The sequence below is a fragment of the Cynocephalus volans genome, chromosome 1, assembly GCF_027409185.1.
Source record: "Cynocephalus volans isolate mCynVol1 chromosome 1, mCynVol1.pri, whole genome shotgun sequence".
In the NCBI taxonomy this organism is placed as follows: Eukaryota; Metazoa; Chordata; class Mammalia; order Dermoptera; family Cynocephalidae; genus Cynocephalus; species Cynocephalus volans.
Genome location: NC_084460.1, coordinates 223,050,350 through 223,073,503, shown reverse-complemented (window position 1 = coordinate 223,073,503; position 23,154 = coordinate 223,050,350).

Genomic DNA, 23,154 nt, shown 5'->3' with positions numbered 1-23,154 from the left:
AGATGACTTATGTGTGATAAATAAGTCAATTCTACAACCTAAATCTGTGCTATTGCAAAAGAAAAATTAGAGCAGTGCTGGCCAATGTAGCATTCAGAGAATTTGGTATAGAAGGTAGTTATGCCAATAATATCCCTCTTTAAATCAAAAGCTTATAGAAGTTGATAATGTTATGGATTTGCAAGTTATGATGTCTCTAGTAACATGTTTATTTACCTAATAAGCATGTTTAATAAGTATTTCCTGAGTACTTAATGTAAGCTGGGTGCTATGTTAGCTGATGGGGAACCATAGCAACAAGATATCTCTGACATCAGTAATTTACATCTCATGTGAAAGTGACAAAGATTCAGGTGCCACATGGGTATACTCTACTAAAGTTTTCCCATTAGTAGTAAGCAAGATAATTTTAGGTAATACATAATTTGAAAATTTGTTTCTTTGCTCATTGTAAATATTTCAAAGCAACCTCATAAATTTTAAAAAGACACAAGCATGGTACTGATACAAATATTTCTACTTAAATGAATTTATGTAAAACAATTCATTTAATTTAATTTAATTTGTAAGTAATTATATCAATATACAAAATATTGTTAACATCTGTATACTGAAGATTCAAGTGTAGGAAACCTAAACTAGCAAGCATCAAATGTTCCCCTAAACCCTCACATTTCCAAGTCAAGGATGAAACTTTAAGAGACTTAAAACCAATAGAAAAATAAGTATTAAAGTGCAAATGGTTATTATATTCAGTAATAGTTCCTCTGTTCATTTGTGTTTAAATAAGTTTTTAAAAAAAGAAAATTTCAGCTAACTGGATAAAATTTTAGGAAAAAACAAAACAAAACAAAGAAAAGCAAAACACCTTTGAGAAAATATAGCCCTCCCAAAGAATGCTTAATCTAATTTCCCACATGAAACATACCTACCTTCAAACTATGCTATGGCTTGTAAAAGCAGAAAAGAATAATTCCAGCATTTGGGCATGTGGGGAGGGAGCAGGCCCTGATGCCTGAAGAGCTGAAATACTGAGAAGTGAGAACTTAACAATGAGACAAGGAGGCAGTAAGAATAACAGAACTGGCCACTGTAATGCAAACTCTTCTACCCACTTCAGCATCCACACTACATAAGACATTAAGACAATGCACAGATTATGCCCAATATACTTTAAGATGACAGGAAAGCAAAAACCAGAATTTTCAAGCTTAATTATATAACCAAAATTGCAGAATTAAGCAAACTCAGTCTGCTAATATGAATTAGAACAAAACAAACATTATTCCTTTGTATCCACCATTTTAAAAAAATCTGTGATCACAGATAGAGTGTAATTCATTTCATATAAACAAATGTGGGTTCTATCTCATATATTGTAATTAAGTAAGCTTACTTTCATTCTGAACATTTGCAATGGCATTTATTTGTCTTAAATTTCATTTTGTGGGATTTAACCTATAATGATGATTGCCAAGATTTCTTTGAATCCAGATTTGTCATTTAATGCATTATCTATCCTTTATGCTATTTTTTTGGACATGCTAGTTTGATAAAAATGTTTTTTATTCATTCTTTAAATAAGATACTTTAGTATTTAACACTCAATTATGGAAATGTTTAAGCATATTAAAAAAGAAAGAATAGTGTAATAAATTCCCACATAGTTGACACATAACTCAGTTTCAACAATTTTCAAGTAGTGTCAATTTTGTTAATATATTCCACTACCAGCCACCCCTCTATATCATTTCGCCCATAAATAATTCAGTATACCTTTCTAACAAATAAGACCTTTTTAAAACAAATTTAACAGTATTTTCTTAATATCATCTAATACTTATTCCATGAAAAATTTCTATATTTATAGTTGATATGTTCAAATCAGAATCTAAACAAGATCCATACCACTGCATTTGGTTAGTATGTCTTATAAGTCCTTTAAAATCTATGAGTTCTTCATTCCTTTATTTTTCATATCAATTATTTGTTGAAGAAATTGTGTCTTGTAATATTTTCCACATTGCTCTAGGATTTGTATTTGGCTATTATTTAAATTGTTTCTGTATCTCCCATATTTCCTGTAAACTCACAGTTAGAGGTAGAGGCTTGATTAGATACAGGTTTCACAAATTGGTGGGGATATTTCCATAAAGGGTGCCGTGTCATCTCTATGCATCTTATCAAGAGGTACGTAATATATGATTGTCCAAATTGGTCAAAATTTATCAGTTGGCTCAGTAGCGTCAACCTGATTCCTCAATCAGTTCTTCAATCAATCTTGTACCTAATGTTTAAGTGTTAATTGATGATCATTGCCTAAATCTATTACTTTATTAAGGGCTGTTAAATGATAATTTTTCTATTCTACCATTCCTTCTGCATTTATTACCTGAAATTCTTGTATAAAGAACATTTTTTCAAATATTTGATTACTTTGTAATATATTTGTACAAGAGAGGGAGGAAATGTGCTAGACTCTGTTTCTCTTATTTGTTTTCAAAATAATGAGTAAGTGCTCTAGCAATCAACTAGTATGATTCTATTTAAAAGCTCTATTATGAACTCATGAATATTTATATATTTTAGCTTTTTTGATGTTTTGTGGTCTTTTTTGGGTTGGGGGCATATTCAAATTGTCCCATCTTTAGTAATTGGAAACCACTTGAAGTTAGTTCTTCTCTTATTTTTTCCACTTTATCTTAATCTCACATAACATAATTACATTCACAAATATTACAGTAAGTGTTCTAAAAATAAAGATCCTTTTTCAAACATAAGCACAATACTTACAGCAAACAAATAATTTCACAATAATTCCTCACCCACGATCTTGGCTTTCTCAGGGAAAGCCACATTTAATGATAAAATGAGAAAGGTTTATAAAGGTCCAACCATTTTGTCCCAGCATTCAGCTCTCTAAAGGACAATTCTCTCTCCAAAGCTCTCCAGTGGGTTAGCAAAGGTTTTGCTGAGCCTTAAAAGTCAACGTGACTTCTTTCTCTATACAATCCTGCTTCTCCCTCCTTCCCTTCACATTTGTTGGTTCCTAATAAACATATTTCACCCCAATTGTTATTTAGGCATCTTCTTCCAGAGGAACAAACTTATAGCAAAAATATTAAGTAAATTTGGACCTCAAATTAGTTGTCTACCTGACCCGATGGCAAGTATAATCTCCCAAATGTATATGTCACTTATGCTATGTATTTCTGGTCTATAAATGTGTTCATATATATGTATATTTATACATATGTGTATGTATATGTATATATATATGTATGTGTGTGCATATACATGTGTGTATATATATGTTAGACGACCTTATTTTTACTATGAATAGCTATACCCATGTTTTTTTAAAGAAGAAAAGAGGGGAATATTTTTATCCTTTCTACAAACTTTCTATTAACTCACCATGAATTCTTTGAATATAACTGTTTTCAATTTTACAGCCACAACAGAAATTCTCCTTCAGATGGTAAATAAACTGGAAGGAATTTCTAAATACATGTGAGGCTAATTACATTTGGAAGAACTGGTGACATTTTTGCATTTTATTTACAAAGAAATGGCAAAAGTGCAGAGGAATGCATATCCATCATAGTTATTGGTCATTCTGCCTCTAATTTTATGAGTCCATTTGTTTCACAAAATTATCAAGTTCAAGTTAATTGTAAAGTACTTCTATAACCTTTACAATGGATTCAAATATTATTTGAATGTATCAATTTATTACAAAACATATTTGTTTAAACCCTAAGAGGTATCACTGAAATAAAAACTTCAATAAGTCAAACTTTATACATGAGCTATGAAACACATAAACAAAAATTTTATTTATATGTACACTAGGGTGATCTAGACAAGAAGGAGGTAGAAAAGAATTTTGAAATGGTTATGACTCTTGCTGCTCTATCCTTGGTTCCGACAGTCGCTTTTTTACTGCTTGGAATTCCCGGTCATTCACTTAAGAAGATACCCACTGGAGCTGAAAAGGTTATGCAGAGGTTATATTGAAGTTGGTAACTAAAATCAAATATAAAATAACAAATATACAGATACTCACATCCTCTCCCTTGATGAAAACTTTCAGATCACCATCTAATATATTTTAGGTAATGGATGCAATCAATCCAATAGTATTTTACTTCTCTGCTCATGTTATCAGAATTCTACCTTCCTCCTACAGCCCATTTCTCAACCCTTGCCCAGATCTGCTATTATAAAGAAAAATAATGCATTATTAAAAACTGTACATTCCATTAGCCCATGGTCAGTTCCAATGCCTACTGCCGTGGTCAAGATTTGCCCTTCCCATGTACAGAATACTTTCTATTTCAATAATATTGTCTACTTAAGAATGATAAAAAAATATTTAACGGCTGTGTGCAGGTGGACTGAGGATATCCTCCACAGGGAAGAGGGATGGAACCTGAAATACTGGCTAAATGACAGATGTCTATTCTGCCTTGAGCCATTGAGTTATTTTTTCATTCACTCACCAGGGCCCTATTACAAGACCAATAGTTGAACCATGTAATTAGCTATCAAACCTGGCTTCTTTCACCCAATCTGTTCTTACTCATACTCAGCAATTCTTTTATCTGTTCCTGGAATTAGACTCCATCCTACAACTTTGATTTTCACCTCTGATTTCTACTAATTCTCCAGAATCCTCTCTGATCTTCTATACCCGAAAACTTGTGCTCCTCCCCCTAAATGTTACTTTATTCTGGTAAGAACACTTAACATGGGATCTACCCTGTTAAATTTTTTTTATTTCAATATGTACATTTTTTCTTATTTTAAATCTTTTTTTATTATTAGCATATTCATTCTTACAAATCATGATATTTCTTTATTTTAAGTGTACAATGCAGTACTGTTAGCTTTAGGGATAATAATGTACAGCAGATTTCTAGAACCTATCCATTTTGCATAACTGAGATTTTATGACTATTGTTTTGCTACCTCTTTTTTCACCTGAACCCCTGATTTTGTTATCTCACATCAATCAGATAAATACTCCCACTTCAGACATTGGTCAAGCCTGTCCCAAAGGCACAGGTTTAATTATGTAAGATATGAATATGCACCACACCCAACTTTTAACCTTATAATTCTTAAACCTAGATGCAATGTGCACTTTGTTTAAAATAGTTAAAATAGTTAATCTATTTATTTAAAATAGTTATTCGTTAGGAAATTTTGTAATTTTTTTCATTTCTTATTTTATTTTAATTTATCATTACACAATATAGTTGATTTTCATGTCCCTTTATCAATTCCTCTCTTTCCTCTTTCCCCCCCCATCAATACCATATCTGTTCACATCTTCACAAAATCAAGGAATTGTTGTGATTGTTGAGTCTTCTTCCTCCCCACCCCTGTTCGTTTATTTACTTATTCATTTTTATTAGCTCTCACAAACAAGTGAGAACGTGTGGTATTTCTCTTTCTGTGCCTGGCTTATTTCACTTCATATAATTCTCTCTAAGTCCATCCATGTTGCTGTGAACTGTAGTATTTCATTTTTTTTTTAAAGCAGAGTAGTATTCCGTAGTGTAGATGTACCACATTTTCTTTGTCCACTCATCTGAGGATGGGCATTTATGCTGATTCCAACTCCTGGCCATTGTAAATAGTGGGAGTACAGGTATCCCTTCAACATGTTGATTTCCATTCCTCCGGGTATATTCCCAGCAGTGGAATAACTGGATCATATGGCAGATCTATCTGTAGTTGTTTGGAACCTCCATACTGTTTTCCATAAAGGCTGCACCATTTTGCAGTCCCACCAACCATGTAGGAGGGTTCCTTTTTCTCCACAACCTCGTCAGCATTTATCATTCTCACTCTTTTAGATATTAGCCATCCTAACTGGAATGAGATGGTATCTCAGTGTGGTTTTGATTTGCATTTACCAAATGCTGAGTGATGTTGAGCATTTTTTCACGTGTCTGTTGGCCATTCATATATCTTCCTTTGAGAAATGCCTATTCAGCTCCTTTGCCCATTTTTTAGTTGGGTTACTTGTTTTTTTGCTGTAAAGTTGTTTGAGTTCCTTGTGTATTCTGGATATTAATCCTTTGTCAGATGTATATTTTGCAAAAATTTTCTCCCACTCTGCTGGATGTCTTTTTGCTCTGTTAATTGTTTATTTTGCTATGCAGACGATTTTTAGTTTGGTATAATACCATTTGTTTATTTTTCCTTTGGTTGCCTATGCTTTGGTGATCAGATATATAAAGTCTGTACCCAATCCTACTTCCTGCAGTGTTTGACTTATGTTTTCTTTAAGGAGTTTTATTGTTTCAGGACATATACTTAATTCTTTAATCCATGTTGAGTTGATTTTGATATTTGGTGAGAGATGTGGTTCTAGTTTCATTCTCCTACATATGAATGTCCAATTTTCCCAGAACCATTTACTGAAGTGGCAGTCTCTTCCCCAGTGTGTGGTCTTGGAGCCTTTGTCAAAGATCAGATAGTTGTAGGTCCATGGGGTGATTTCTGGATTCTCTATTCTGTTACATTGGTCTGTGTCTGTTTTTATGCCAGGACCATGCTATTTTGGTTACTATCACTTTGTAGCATAGTTAAAAGTCAGACAGTGTTATGCCTCCAGCTTTATTTTTTTTTTTGCTCAGGATTGTTTGGCTATTTGTGGTCTTTTGTTCTTCCATATGAATATTAGGATTGTTTTTTCCAATTCTGAGAAAAATGTCATTGGAATTTTGACAGGGACTGCATTGAATCTGTAGAACACTTTGGGTAGTATGGACATTTTCACAATGTTAATTCTTCCAATCCAAGAACATGAGATATCTCTCCATCTTCTTGTGTGCTCTTTAATTTCTCTCAACAGTGGTTTGTAGTTCTCATCATAGGGATTTGTCACAACCTTGGTTAAATTTATTCTTAGGTATTTTATTTTTTTGGTGGCTATTCTAAATGGGTAAGCTTTCTTAATTTTTTTTTTGTCAGTTCATTGGTAGAATATAGAAATGCCACTGATTTTTGCATGTTGATTTTGTATCCTGCAACTTCGCTAAATTCATTTATTAACTCTAAATTTTTTTTTTTTGTAGAGTACCTGCAAATGGGAACAGTTTGACCTCATCTTTTCCAATCTGGATGCCCTTTATTTTCTTATTTTCTCTGATTGGTCTGGCTAGTACTTCCAACACTGTGTTGAATAGGAGTGGCAAGAGTGGGCATCCTTGTCTTCTTCCTGTTCTTAAGGGAAAGGCTTTCAATTTTTCTCCATTCAGGATGATATTGGCAGTCGGTTTGTCATATATGGCTTTACTTGTGTTGAGACACTTTCCTTCTATACCCAATTTATAGAGAGTCTTTATTATGAAAGAATGTTGAATTTTGTCAAATCCTTTTTCAGCATCTACAGAGATGATCATATGGTTCTTGTGTTTGATTTTATTGATGTAATGTATTACATTTATTCATTTGCATATTTTGAACCAACCTTGCATCCTTGGGATGAATCACACTTGATCATGGTGCATAATTTTATGTATGTGTTGCTGTATTTTCTTAGCAAGTATTTTATTAAGGATTTTTGCATCTGTATTCATCAATGATATTGACCTGTAGCTTTCTTTTTTTGTTGTCTTTATCTAGTTTGGGTATCAGGGTGATGTTTGCCTCATAGAATGAGTTTGGGAGAATGGCCTCTGTTTCAATATTTTGGAATAGTTTGTAGAGAATTGGTTTTAATTCTTCTTTAAAGGTTTGGTAGAATTTTGCAGTGAAGACATCCAGTCTTGGGCTTTTCTTTGTTGGGAGACTGCTGATAACAGCTTCAATCTCTTTGACTGTTATTGGTCTGTTCAGATTTTCTATGTCTTCTTGGCTCTTTCTTGGTAGTTTGTGTGTGTCCAAAAATTTATCCATTTCCTCCAGATTTTCAAATTTGTTGGCATATTGTGGTTTATAGTAGTCTCTAATGATTTCTTGTATTTCTGAAGTATCTGTTGTAATATCACCATTTTCATTTCTAATTTTTATTTGTGTCTTCTCTCTTCTTTTTATAGTTAGCCTTGCTAATGGTTTGCCAATTTTATTTATCTTTTCAAAAAACTGACTTTTTATTTCATTGATCTGTTGTATCATTTTGGGTGTTTCTATTTCATTTAGTTCTGCTCTGATCTTAATTTTTCTTTCCATCTACTAACTTAGGGTTTTGATTGTTCTTGTTTTTCTAATTCTTTAAGGTGAAGTGTTTATTTACTTGCCATCTTTCCATTCTTCTGAAGTAAGCATTTAGTGCAATAAATTTCTCCCTAGTACTGATTTTGCAGTATCCCACAGGTTTTGGTATGATGTATCATTATTTTCATTAGTTTCAATAAATTTTTTGATTTCCTGCTTAATTTCTTCATGGACCCATATGTCATCAGTAGAATGTTGTTTAATTTCCATGTATTTGTATAGTTTCCAGAGTTTCGTTTGTTATTGATTTCTAGTTTTAATCTGTTGTTGTCAGAAAAAAAAACATGGAATAATTCCAATTTTTTAAAATTTGGTGAGACTTGATTTGTGACCTAACATGTAGTCTATCCCAAAGAATGTTCCATGTGCTGAAGAGAAGAATGAATGTTCTGATGTTGTTGAATGAAATGTTCTGTACATATCTGCCAAGTCCAAGTTAGGTCTTATGTTTCTCAGTTGATATTTTGCCTAGATAATCTGCCCAATGTGGAGAGTGGGGTGTTCAGATACCATACTATTATGTTATTAGTGTCTGTCTCTTTCTTTAGGACTAATAGTGTTTGCTTTATAAATCTGGCTGCTACAAAGTTGGGTGCATAAATATTTATAATTGTTATGACTTCTTGTTGGACAGATCCTTTTATCATTATACAGTGGCCTTCTTTATCTTTTTTATGGTTTTTGGCTTAAAGTCTATTTTATCTGATGTAAAAGTAGCTACTCCAGCTCTTTTTTCATTTGTATTTGCGTGGTATACCTTTTTCCATCCTTTCACTCTTAGTCTATGTGTGTCGTTACAGGTGAGGTGGGTCTCTTGAAGGCACCATATTGTTGGGTCCATCGTTTTAATCCAGTCAGTCAGTCTGTGTCTTTTGAGTGGGGAATTCAAACATTTTATGTTAAGAGTTATTATTGAAAGATATTGATTTACTCCTGGCATTATATTGATTTTTGTTTAGATTTTTAAATATCTTTTGTTCCTTTCTTTCTGATTTACTGATTGTCTTTTGTATTTGTTGGTTTCTTGGGATAGTGGATAAGTTTTTTTTTTCCCCCTCTTTATTGTTAACATTTTATTTTACTGGAGGGTTTTGTTCTATCTTGAGTATTCATTGTAGTGATGGTTGTTTTTCAGGTACCAGACCCAGTAATCCCTTAAGAATTTCTTGTAAGGCTGGTTGTGTGGTAGTGAACTCCCGCAGTTTTTGCTTGTCTGGGAAGTATACTATTTGTCCTTCATTTTGGAAGAATAGCCTTGCTGGGTAGAGTATTCTTGACTGGCAACTTTTGTCTTTTAGTATTTTCAATATATCATCCCATTCTCTTCTGGCTGTTAGGGTTTCTGATGAAAAGTCTGATGTTAGATGATAGGGGTTCCCTTATAGGTGACTTGACTTCTCTCTTGCAGCCTTTAAGATTCTCTCTTTGTCTTTGAGTTTTGCCAGTGTGACTATAACATGTCTTGGAGAGGACCTTTCTGAGTTGAATATGTTGGGAGATCTTTGAGCTTCCTATATCTGAAGATCTGTATTCTCCCTATACCTGGGAAGTTTTCTGCTATTATTTTATTGAGTATGTTTTCAGTGCCATTTCCTTTTTCCTCTGCCTCTGGAAACCCATGATTTGGATACTGGAGTGCTTGGGGTTGTGTGTTATCTCTCTTAGATTTTCTTCAAGTTTTTTAATTTCTTTTTTTTGTCCACCTGTGTTATTTTGAATTAGCCATCCTCAAGGTTAGATATTCTCTCTTCTGCTTGATCTAGCCTGCTGGTTAAGCTGTCTGTTGTGTTTTTTATTTCACTGAATGAATCCTTCAGCTCCACAAGCTCTGCTACATTATTTTTCAGGGCATTGATTTCTTTGTACATTTCCGCTTTCAGGCCCTATATACTCTTTTTCGTTTCATTGTGTTTCCTAACTGAGTCTTCTTGTATCTCGTTTAGTTTCCTTAGGATTGTTGCTCAAAATTCCTTGTCAGTCTTTTCAAGGACTTTCTGTTCTATAAGGTCTAGAACTTGAGAGTTGTTGTATTCCTTTGGAAGTGTTGTACTTTCTTGGTTTTTCATATTTCTAGTATCTCTCCCATGGTGTTTAGTCATTGTTGGTAAGGCTATCGCATCTATTTGTTCCACCCTGGAGTCTGGAGCAATATCAAGGTGTTTTGCTGATGCTCAGCTGTCTGTTGCTGCCTCAGGTCCTGGGAGGTGGGCGGCAGCTATGGCCTCTCTCGGGGGGCAGGGACTCGCCTGGCAGTGCCCTGGGGGTCCCACACACGTGGAGGGCAGAGGGAACTCCACCGCTCTGCTGCTGCCTTGGGTACTGGGGCATCAGAGGCCAAAATTTTGTAATTTTAATATTTGCCCTGAGTTCCAATTTATTTCACTTTGTATGGTTTTTTGCTTTGAGTTGCTAAACTTTTTCCTTTATAATTGGAGTAAATCACAATTTTATTGGAAATGCAGATATCTCCAAAGTATTAAAACTGTAGTCTTAATGAAAAGTATTTTTTCAGAGAACATTAATGTTTCTTAAAATCCCTTATAGATGCTTTTGAACTGTGGGAAAAAATGTGTATTCAGTCAGTCAGTAAACAACTATTTGAAAGTTTACCATGTGCAGTGAGGTACAGAGGAAGCACAAAAGATACAAAGATCAAAATTCCTGAGTTAAATTTATCTTCACCAGTTGTTATGATATCCAAAATAGCCTCAATCTACTCCATCTTTGGCATTATTACCACAAAAGAGAAATAGGATAATATTTTTTCTGTATACCTCATAAAGTCAAGTGAGAACCTGTAAACATGAAGTCACTTTGTAAAGTGTAAAACATTCTCCATAAATGTAAGACTTTAGTAGTATTTTGTGTAAAACATTGGAATGGGTGCTGGTTGCCTAGCAGCCTGGTGTGTCAACAGGTCACCCTGATGCTCTATAACCCCTTTCACTACTTCATTTGTTGGATGGGAAATAAAAAAAGTGCACAGGAGAAAGGAATGTAAAATTAAGATCCTGCGAAAGCTTGCCAGGAACATTTGGAAATAAGTGCATCGTGAAATAAGTTCTCTCCTACTTATAAAAAAATGCTTTCTCTATTCTTGTCCCTGAAAACTTCTGAAAACATATTTTAAAATGTGCTTTCTCCAATCCAAGATCATGTTAATTTACAAAATCCATAAATCTTGATGAGTGAAAAACAGCTCTGTATGCACTTGTGATGACAGATTTAATATGTCAGTGAAAAGTATTATACTTGCATAATTTTAATTTTTCTCTAACCCAAAAGAAGCATAATATTATGTTTGAAACCATTTTATCTCAGAATTTTCTCAGAACTGGAAAAAGAAATGACAGTGCCATAAAGAAAAAGTTTTTAAAAATCTGTAAAACATAGTTAAATGTATATGGGAAAGAGCCATGATATTAACTATGCTCCAGACTATTATTTCTATAATACTATGAAATTATGCTTTTGGAAAAGAAAAAAACACTATTTGATAAAGGCATATTATATTTAAACAGTCATTAAATTTTAATGTATAAAATTAAGTATATAAGTCAAGCCTTGAGCAAAGCCACATCCAGCCTCTTGCTCAGCAGAGAGCATTATACCATTTTTCTTCATATTCTCATGGGATGTAATCTGAAGTAATCTTGCCTCTAACTCTTTACAGTTAATTTTTATGAATGTTTTTAATTAGAGAAAATGTTTCACAATAGTGAGAATGTAGGAACTTGCCATTTGCCGATAGAGTTTTCTGTCTCATGAATTTTAAAAGAAGAAACACACTGACAAATGTTTCATCATAATGTTGAAATAGTAAAAATGGGATTGTAAGCACAGCAAAGGGATATGTGGGATATCATATTGACAGATTTTTCCCCATGGACACATTTGTTTATGAGGTAAAGTGGACAGAAAGAACAATATAAAAAGCCAAAAAAGTGAATCTTAATAGTAACACATTGGTACTATCATTGGCTTAGACCTTATTTGAACTTAAAATTTTTATACACTTTGCATGATCTTGAAAATGCACCTATAAATCATGTTAGAATATTAATGTAGTAGGAATTCAAAGGACCAATAAGAGTGAATTATTTTGTCTGATTAAAATAGCTACCTCATGTTATTTGGATAGAATTTGCCTGCTGTACCTATTTTCATTCTTTCCTTTAAATCCTTCCATGTTCTAGAATATTAAATATGTCTCTTGTAAGCAACATATAGAAATAGAATAAAAGGTGTTTTATCAAAAGCAGCGTGTATTCACATGCGTATACACACACACAATAATACTACCTTGATATATTAAGAAGAACCTTGGAAAGCATTAAATATTTACTAAAAATTTTTAAACAGCCACTAGCCTTTAAATAGGCTAGAATAAATAAGCTAGAATAACCAAGAAAATATTAAAAAATAATAACAAGTGAGGGCTTGAAAATCCAGATTTTAAAATAGAGTATGATGATAAAATAACTTAAATAGCTTAGTACTCCCACCAGCATAGACAACCTAATCAATTTAAGAGCACAGAAAATATGTTAAAAAAAACCACTAAATAAGTATAAGAATTTAATAGATGATTAAAGTGAAATGGTAAGTCTTTGGAAAATGTTATTAAATAGAATAATTTTATTATATAAATTTTATAATTAGAATATTATAAATATAATAATTGGAATATACTTATAATAGGAATAAATTGGCTAATGAACTGAAAAAGAAATACATAGTTTGATTTATACTCTTCTCATGCTGTATACCCAAATAATACATTGCAGACTTGTTAAAGTGCCAAAAGTAATCATTAAAAAAAAAGTTTTATTTTCTTAAAGAATAAATATAAATATTTTTAAGCATGACAGCAGAGGCAATCATAAAGGAAACCCATGTAAATTAATAAGGCTGTTCTGAGAGCTACAACAGTAAGTATGATCTTTTAACATACAGTGGACTTTGCTTACAGTTAAACATGGAGTAAGCACAACGTGAAATTTAGCTAATAAAAATTTATATATCTTCCCTCTTGGCTTAGGAAATTATAAATAGGATAGAAAGAACAAGTAAGAACAATAGGAAGCAATAATCATACATATGATATTGTCAAAATTAACATAATACTAATATTTTTTTCATTAATCAATGAAAATATCAATTATCATCCATGGAAAATTGAATGCTTTTTAATTTTCTGTGTGTCAGTTTCTATATTACTTAACTTTGTTCATTTAACAAATATTCATAAAGAACCTACCAACTATGAGACACTGCCAGATACAAGATAGGGTATAATGAACAAGAAGGTGCCTTAAAAATACTTAGAGTGGATTCTTACTTTCCCAATCTATACAATAACTTATAGCATTAAAGTGAGACTTAAAGGAGATAGTATTTGAAATGTTTATCATCATTGGACAGGTTCATAAGAAATGATTATTTGAATGCAAGGTTAGATTATTTAAGACTGCCTACAACATTGTCATTCTGCACATCTCACATTTCTTCCTATACTAGCATTAAACAAAGGGATAGCATTTAGGCTCCACCAAAAAGATTTCCTTCAGTCTTTGGTCTCCTGCCAAGATGATGAAGAGCTAGAAAGAAATAATTCTATTTTTTTCTTTGTATCTAACAATTTTTCAAAATTAGTAAGAAGGTTGACGCTTTTAAAGCTAACATTATTTTCCACTACTTCCCAACGTATGTCCTCCACTGCAGCAAGGACCACCTCCCATTGGGCAAATTTCTTATGCCTCCCACAGTGTCTTTAATTCTGGTCTCCTCTTTGAATCATACTGTCTTTCTTCTACCCAAGTATAGTCAACACTTGAGCTAAGTGTTAAGTGGTAAGTAATTCCACAGTGAAATCTTTCTCAATGACAGTGTGGGACAACACTCTTTCATAGGTGTTTCTCATACCACCTCCGATCCCTGCATTTTGCAGTAGTCCATTAGCTCTGGATGAAGTAACCTTACTCTGACCACTAAGTTTCTACTGGAGGAGCCAAGAGGAAATACTGGTGCTCTTTAAGTTTTTGTAAGGACTGCTTTTCTCCAGCTTCCTCATCTTCAAGAGCTAACAACAAGAGGGAGTCACAGAGTTCTTAGTGCTCCATTGAAAACCAACCTGCTTTTCCAAACCTACATGTCACCATCACTAGATGAAGTCAGTCTGCCATAACTCAGTGAAACTAGCAACTGCCTCATCCTACCCTCATATCAGGTCTCATAGCCTCTCCATGAACATCTGCCCTGAGACCATCAGGATAAATCCCATTATACCCTTTATCCCTGAACATATTATCACTACAGGAAGCTGAGAATTCCCAGGTCATCCCTTATCCTCAAGACTCTAGTTTTCTGATTGCCTTCTACATCAACTCTTCTGCCTCCATCTTCCAAGCCTGTCCAGCTCCTGAGACACTTACCCAAGTGTACCCTCTGAACTAATGGTCAGGCACCCGCAGAATCACCTGCATCCTCAGTCTCCTCTCTGAACATTCTCTTCCATTTCTTCTTTTAATGAAAATCATTTTAACCCTACAGTCCTAGAATGTGTATGTTCACATACATCTCCCATCATGAATCTTTGGGATGGAATAGATTGTTTGTCATTGTCACTTTCAGAGAACTCACTTTTCCAACACTGTCCCAGCGTGGAATCTCTTGCCAGAGCTGTCACAGTCACTTCCCTTCACTCCTTGGTAATTTTAGACCTTTGCATGTGGTTGTCACTCTTTCCAACAACACTGCTGTTTTATTCTTGGTGATTCCAATGCTCATGTATACAGTCCTTCAAATTCTTAACACCCAGTTCTTTAAGCTCCTCTCTTTAAAAAATTGTGTTGTTCATCTTGCCTCAGACACTCACTTAAAAACCTCAGTATTACCAATTATTGTATTCCCTCCGAAATTGTACTTTCTTGCTTCTTAAATCTTCCACCTATCACCTTCTTCCTTTCTAGCTCATCCATTTTGTTCTCCAACTTCAATGAGAATTTAATTAGAAAAAAAGGCAGACCTACTAATCCTAGCTCCTTTACCCTGACACACCTCATGTCCTTCCGTCCCTTCTCAACCATTAAAAACCATGCACCATCATTACAATCACCCTGTCATGTAGACTGATGCCTTCATCGTCCCTCTCTTCAGAGTAGTGTCTGACAAAAACACAATTCTAATTAAATCGAATTCTCCAGAATAGTATCAACACTCCTCCAGCTACCATCTTATTTCTCTGTCTTTTTTTTCATCAAACCTTCTCAAACATTATCTGTACTTAATGACACCAATTTCTCTCCCTTATTTTCTCTCAAACCTGTGGCAAGAAAATTTGTGCTCTTAACAATTCACTGAATACCTATTTTTAAGGTAACCAGTGAACTTAATGATCCAATGATCAGACTGCATCTTACTTGTTAGCAATATCTGACACGATTAATTCCCTATCTTTCCAAAAACATGTTCGCTACTTGGCTTCCAGTGTGCCACACTCCCTTGGTTTTCATCCTACCTCACTGAGTTTTTCTTCTTGGTCTACATTGCTGATTTGTCAGGTCTGCCACGGGCTGACCCGAACAGCCCTAGCCTCGTTCCTTTCGGTGGGCAAGCGAATGGCCCGGGATTCCTCTTTCCCTCCTGTCCCCTTTGGAAGGAGATGGGGGAAGAGAGCCGTGAAGAGACATGAGCACAGCCGCCAGCCCCAAAAACAGCCCTGTTAAAGGACACTCAGACGTGGCAGGGGTTCTGTCGAGCAGTTCCGTTTATTATCACACAAGAACTTGCTTTCAAAGGCAAATGGGGAAGGGAGGTTTTTTACATAATCTTATCAGCTTAAAGGTCAAGAGAGCATGCATCCTGTCTCAATGCCTAGCTATTGCAACCTCGAGCGCGGAAGCCCATGATGGCGCCGCTTGTAATGTCTCTTAAGGTGGCGTTAGTTTTTTAAGGCCCAACACTGGTTGATTGCCCAAGATAGGAATCTATGGACCTCTTCTCTTTCTATACTCAGGCCCTTGATAATCTCATGTAGTGTCATGTATTGCAAGCTACTTTTTAAGCTGATAGTTTTCAAAGTTATATTTCCAGCCTGGATCTCTCTCTGCATTCCAGACTTGTGCATACAAATGCTTGTCAATATCTTTCCTTGTATGGCTAGCAGGCACCTTAAACTAAACATGTCTAAAATTCAAATTTCTGATCTTTCCATTATCTCAATCACAGAAAATTGAAACTTTTTTTTAACTATGTAAAAATTTTTGAAGTTAATCTTTTTTTGTTTCTCTCCTGCTTCACAGCCAATCTATCAGCATTGCTGCATACTCGAACTTTAAAATATATCCATAATCTAACCACTTTTCACTATTGCTATTTCTGTTCCTGATTTCCAGGCAACCATTTTAACCAGCCTAGATTCTTGCAGTAACTTCTTATGTGTCTTTCTGCTTCTCCTCTTCCCCTGCCACTGCCCATTCTCAATGGAGCCTCCAAAGCAATTTTTTTGCAAACTAGTCAGATCATGTTGGTCCTCTGCTTAGATCCCTCCAATAATTCCCCTCCCAGAGATCAAGTTGATGTTTTTCTAGTGATCTACAAGGTGCCACATGATCTGCCCATCAGTACTTCTCTGATCTCCTCCCCTCCTACTCTAATCCAAACACACTCTGTTCCAGCCACCCCAAGCAATTCTTTGTCCTTGCCCCTCCTTCTTCTTAGGATGTCCCTTCTAAGGTATCTAAAAAGTTTACTCATTTGTCTTCCTCAAGGAATCAGTGTGGCCCTGCTGGCCACCTATATAAAATAGCCCCCCTCCCCATGTCCCACTGCACTTTTACCTCCTTAATTTGCTTTAGTTTCCTTCATAACACTCACCAACATATGACTATTTTTTTACCTGTTTACTTATCATCTGTCTTTTTACTTCTCACAAACACTATAGCTCCATGATGGGAAGAATTCATGGCTCTGCTCTCAGTGCCTGGCACTTGGTAGTCACTGTATAAAATTTTATTAAATTCACAAATAAATGAATAAATATAGTATATGCTCAATTTTTACTGAATGACTGAATCAATAATTTTCTCTTGTGAGCTTCTGTAAGACTTAAAGTGTTATACCTTGTCAGTTGTCATCTGATTATAAACAGTTATTTTTATTAATAACACTATAAACTCCTCACATGTAGAGATCATATTTTAGATTTCTCTTACATTATACACACTGCTTTAATAGTGCTCAATTCCTGGCACTAATTTTACATGTAGATTACTCATTAATAACAACAATCTAAAAACTCCAAGAAAATGCAACAAATTTGCTGTAATATTTATTTATCTCTCCTCTCTCTGCTTTTTTCCAAACAATCCTGCTAAGAAGTAATGACATTAGAAAATCTTGAATTCTCAGTTCTCTGCTCTATCTACCATGCTTATCAGTAATGAAATGTGGAGGAAAAGTAGCTGAAGCAAAAAGAGAAAAAGGCAGAAGAAGGAAGTCAGAATTGGAATTCTCACTGCATAAACAGAGCTCTTGGATTTACCCTGAGGTACTGTTGCTTAATTAAAGATCATGTGATCAATTGCAATTTCTTTTCTTCCTTCCAGTTAGAATATTCAATTCAATTGGAATGAGGCAACGTGGACTTCAAAGGGAATTAACACATCATATAGATATCTTCATACATAAGATTTGAGCATTTTAGAAATTCAGCAATTTGGTACATGACCAGATATAATATTATAAGCTTGAATAACTATAAACAATGTTATAATCAGATAAAAAGGATCCTTATAGTTTATCTTTTTTATTTGTCTGTAAAAGTAAGTTTCACCTCTTCCAATGCTTATTCTTGAACTTCATGCACCCCCCCATCAATAAAAGTTACCTTACATTTGACCCAGTAGTTCATTACTATAACTTTCACGATCTTCTGGACAGAAATACAGAGCACCTCTTCACTGGAGCATTTTATTTAAAGACATATATTATGTCACCTTTTAACCAGCTCTTTTCCAGACTAAACATGTCATCTTTATTTTTTCTTCACAGATTCTGTTTTCTTACTGTAATAATTTTTTAAGTCCTCTCTATTTTTTTTCTTAAATTCCTAGAACTATAGGAGCAAATAATTGGACACATTATTTCAGATTTTAAATGATGTGCAGTGTTAAAGAAGGAATAAGCCCTGACCTTACTGGAAGGGAACAGTAGCCTGGATTTCAGTACTATTTCAATTATTGATTAGAGTTGCCTATGGCAAAGCATTTACAACCTTGAGCCTTAATTTCTCTAAGTTTAAAAAACAGAGATATATCCTATTTTATCTAACAAGGTCTTTGGGGTGGGAGAATACTTCACAAAATATAAAGCATTTTGTAAATATGTATTGTTATATTTCCTCCAATTCATAGTCGAAAGGAAATTCTGCCTATCAAAGAAAAGTTACAAGTAGTTTTTTTTTTACACACTAATATCAACTGAGAATTCCAATTTACTGTTTTAAAAGAGTTAAAAACTATTCAATAAAATATGACTCTTTGAACCTATCTACTGAGACATATTTAATTTTGAAAAAATCTATATTGTGCTGTTCTTGTCTTCATTAGAGACAGTATAGGAAGTAGAAGGGAATATAAAAGATAATAATAATAACTAGGTAACTGCTTCTCTTGGTTTAAATTCTCTTCCCATTCAAAACGTGACTGCATTTTGAATGTGTGGAATTAAGCATAAATGGGTATAAATTCAGCAGGATGCAGGGGGAATTGGGCAGAAAAAAAATCTTCTTACATAATGGGTGTTTTGTGCTTGATTTCCTTCCCAGCATGCTAACAATGTAATCACCAAAGGTGACATAGAAACGCATGGAGTTTGGAATATCCTCTTCACGGAGTCCTCCTTCTCATCTCACATCAACACACACACAGCCCTCTTGTTTACATATTTAGTTTTTATTTAATATGTTATTCAAATGAAGCTTTTTCTCATATGTTTCTTTTTTCCCATCTCAAGGCAACCAAAATTTAAAAACCTATTTTCTAGAACATGTACAAAAAACTATGATACTGGAAAGAATTTAAACCCTCAACTAACCTGCAAAGCCTTTGGAGCTTATTGACGTACACTGCATGGAAATGACAGGAGCCCAGTATTCACAGATCTCCAGTGAGTAGCATAAAATTAGTAGAGTCTTACACTGAGCGGGCAAGGACACCGAACCACCGGACCTTCCCATGAAGATAGGAATGACTCCTAAGAGAGCAGAAGGTACCTCTTCAGCTCTGAAAGATTCATCCGTAGGCTAGGTACCCTGTTTAAATTTTTAAATATTTACAGTTTCAACTCCCTGTGCTAGTTTACTTTTAATATCATGAAATTTCTTGCACTCATTCAAATAATAATTTCCTTAAATCTTGAAGACTGAAAAGTTATTTTGAAAACAAATATTATTTTTCTACTATGCTATGGGTAGAAAGTTATAGAAAAAGTTTTGAGGTTCTTTGGTTGCAAATGACAGGATCTCACTTCAAACTACCTGAAGCAAAAGAGAATGAATTTTGGAAAGATAATATGCTGTCTCTTATGACCACCACATGAACAGTGGTAAAATTTCTCTGAAAGAATGTTTCAGCTGACACCCCAATGTGTGGGCAGACACCCCAAACTCATTCTACCAGGGGAGCCAGAAAATGGAAAGTAATAAAGCATCAGTTTTGTTTCAAGAGTCTCACCTCCACTTCCCTTTCTTGGAAAGTACTTTTTTCCTATCTTTCAAGCACCAGTTTTCTCAAAAGTAGTTGTCAGTCTCACACTTTCTAGAAAGCCTGTTTTTCCAAATTTCTCTGCTTTTTAACACCTGATGTCTCTCAACTTTAATTTTCAAATTCCCAAATTGTAGCTAAAAGTGCCACCTCCCAGAAGTGAGATGAGATAATGCATATGAAAAATCTATCACAGTGTTTAGTGTGTAATTTATGCTCAATAAAGATCTTAACACTTTTCTAATAATTAAATCAAACTCATAAATTAGTGACATAATGTGTCACTTCTCCTAAGGATATATGGATGAAAAAGAGAGTCTCTAAGAATGAAGGTTTCATGTATTCTCAGTGTTGGTATCACGAAGAACAGTTATAAAAATGCTCCAACAATGTATTACCAGAGAGCAGGGTGAACTGAATGGACAGTTACTATTCTATTACTCTCAACATGCATACTACTTGCAACACAAATACTCTTCGGGATATATACTTGTAATCATTGGTAACATACAAGATAAAAATTCTACTTTGGTTACTTATTTATGCTTAGTTATTTATTTATGCTCAACATGTGTTTCTTCTGGGTAAAATCATAAAACTTAAAATTATGTATGACTCTTTTATTGAAGAATTTTCCCAGTGGTTCTGGACTATGGAGTTCCTGTATAACTTCTGTTTATTTTCATGACAATTCATCAATATGCCACTCAAAGTTACAGAAATTCTTCTGCATTGCATCTGACATCTTTCAATGAGATGCTGGAAAATGATGATCTTTAAGGCAACAGCACTCAAAAGGTAGCTAATTAGATTTTTAAATCTTTAGGGTCTCTAGGATTTAAAAGCCAGACATCAGGAATTATTAAAAGAAAAGAGATTGACAGTTCTGTCCACAGACTTTATTGATTATAATAACATATTTATAAAGCCAGAACACTAGAGAAAAAAGCACAATAAATGTTTTGCTATGAAAAATTCAAGGGCTTTTATATAGAATGTGAAGGAAATATTAAAGGCTTTCATAGATCTCTAGCATCAGCTTTTCAAAGATTTGGGTATTCTGAAAATAAGCTATGAACACTATACTTACAAATAGATTACCCACTGGACCCATTAGTTAGCCACTCCTTAAAAACATGGCAAAGTGGACCAACTTGTTAAGAAGCTACAGCAGGTAATTTTCCACCAAGTGATGGATGTTTCCTAGGGGAAAAAAATATCGTAGTAGGCAAACAAAGAGAAAGCATTTCTTGGAAGAGCTATGGTTTTAGAGTATCTAAAAATAACAGAAAATTTCCAAATATATTTCTAGTCTCTATATAGAACATTCTTAAAATCTTGAAAGGAAGAAACCCTTAATATTTACTCAAGTTTTTCATCATCTACAATGATGAAAAGAAGTAAATTGAGTGGGTGTTGGGGGAAGACCACTTGGTGAGACCTTGTCTCTTTTACCTCTAACTTCAGCATATTTATCTCTTCTAAGAAGAATATTTTATATTCTCAGCTGTACAATTTACAAATATAAATTGAACTGTGTACAAATTCAAAGTGGGGCAGTAGGGAAACATGGATTATATTTTCTATTTTATTTATGTTGGAAATGAAAAGCATATTTAGCAATTTCCTTGAAATTCAGTTGGATAGCTTGATGAGGAGCAAAAGGTATGACAATTCTTAAATCTATGCAGCAATCTATATCCTGCTGATTTTCCTGCAAGTCTACAATAGAAAGATGGGGAGGATGCTATTAATGATAGAATCAAAAGCCTCACAAGAAGATTCTTTAGGCAAGAAAGGAACACACAAGAAGAACTTAAGTTAGCCCATCTCCTGTCCCCACGGAAATAATAAAGGTGGGATATTTTTATCTATTAGTGTGATGATTTGATGCTGGAAGACATTCTTCTTCCTTCACTACCAATTCTAATACTTCCAAAATTGCACAATTTTTGTTGTATCTATATATCATGTTCAGATAGTAATTCTCCTCTCCATTGTTAAAGGCCAACAACAAAAGACCACCAGGTGCAAAACACATATCTGATAACTTGTATGGAAAATACACAAAGAATTCATAAAACTCAACAATAAGAAAACAAATGACTCAGTTAAATAGTGGGCCAAATATCTGAACAGACACCTCACCAAAAAAGATACACAAATGGAAAATAATAACATAAAAAGTTACTCAATATTATATGTCATTAGAGAATTATAAATGAAAACAATGAGATACCATAATATACCTATTAGAATGGGTAAAATCCAAAACACTGACAACCTCGAATGCTGACAAGGATGTGAAGCAACAGGCATTCTCATTCATTGCTGATGGGAATGTTGAGCAGTACAGGCACCTTGAAAGACAGCTTGGTAGTTTCTTACAAAGCTAAACATTGACATACTTTTCAGCAATCACACTCCTATGTATTTACCCAAATGCGTTAAAAATCTATGTCTGCATACAAAAAAAACTACACATGAACATAAATAGCAGCTTTATTTATAATTGTTAAAACTTAGAAGCAAACAAGATGCCCTCTATAGGTATAAGAGATAAACAAATGTCATACCCATACAATTGAACACTATTAAGGAATAAAGAGAAATGAGCTATCAAACCATGAAAAGATATAGACAAACCATAAATGCATGTTGCTAAATGAAAAACACCAGTCTGAAAAGGCTACATACTGTATAATTCCAATTGTGTCCTGTATGGTTTACTTTCTGGAAAAGGCAAAATTATAGAGACAGTAAAACTATAGAGACAGCAAAATGATCCGTGGTTTCCAGGATTTGAGGGTTGGGGATGCAAGAGATAAATAGGTGAAGCCAAGGGGATTAGTGAAACTGTTGTCCATGATACTGTAATGATGGATACACAACATTTTACATTTGGCAAGGTCCATAAAACTGTGCAACACAGAATGAAACTTAATGCAAACTATAGACTTTAGTTAATAATAATGCATCAATATTGATTCATCAGTTGTAACAAATGTTACCAACCTAATGCAAGATGCTAGTCATGGGGAAATTGAAGGGTGCTGGGGAGGGAGTATATGGGAACTCTGTACTTTCTGCTCAATTGTTCTATAAACCTAAAACAGCTATAAAAAAATGAAGTCTATTAATTTTAAAAAAGAAA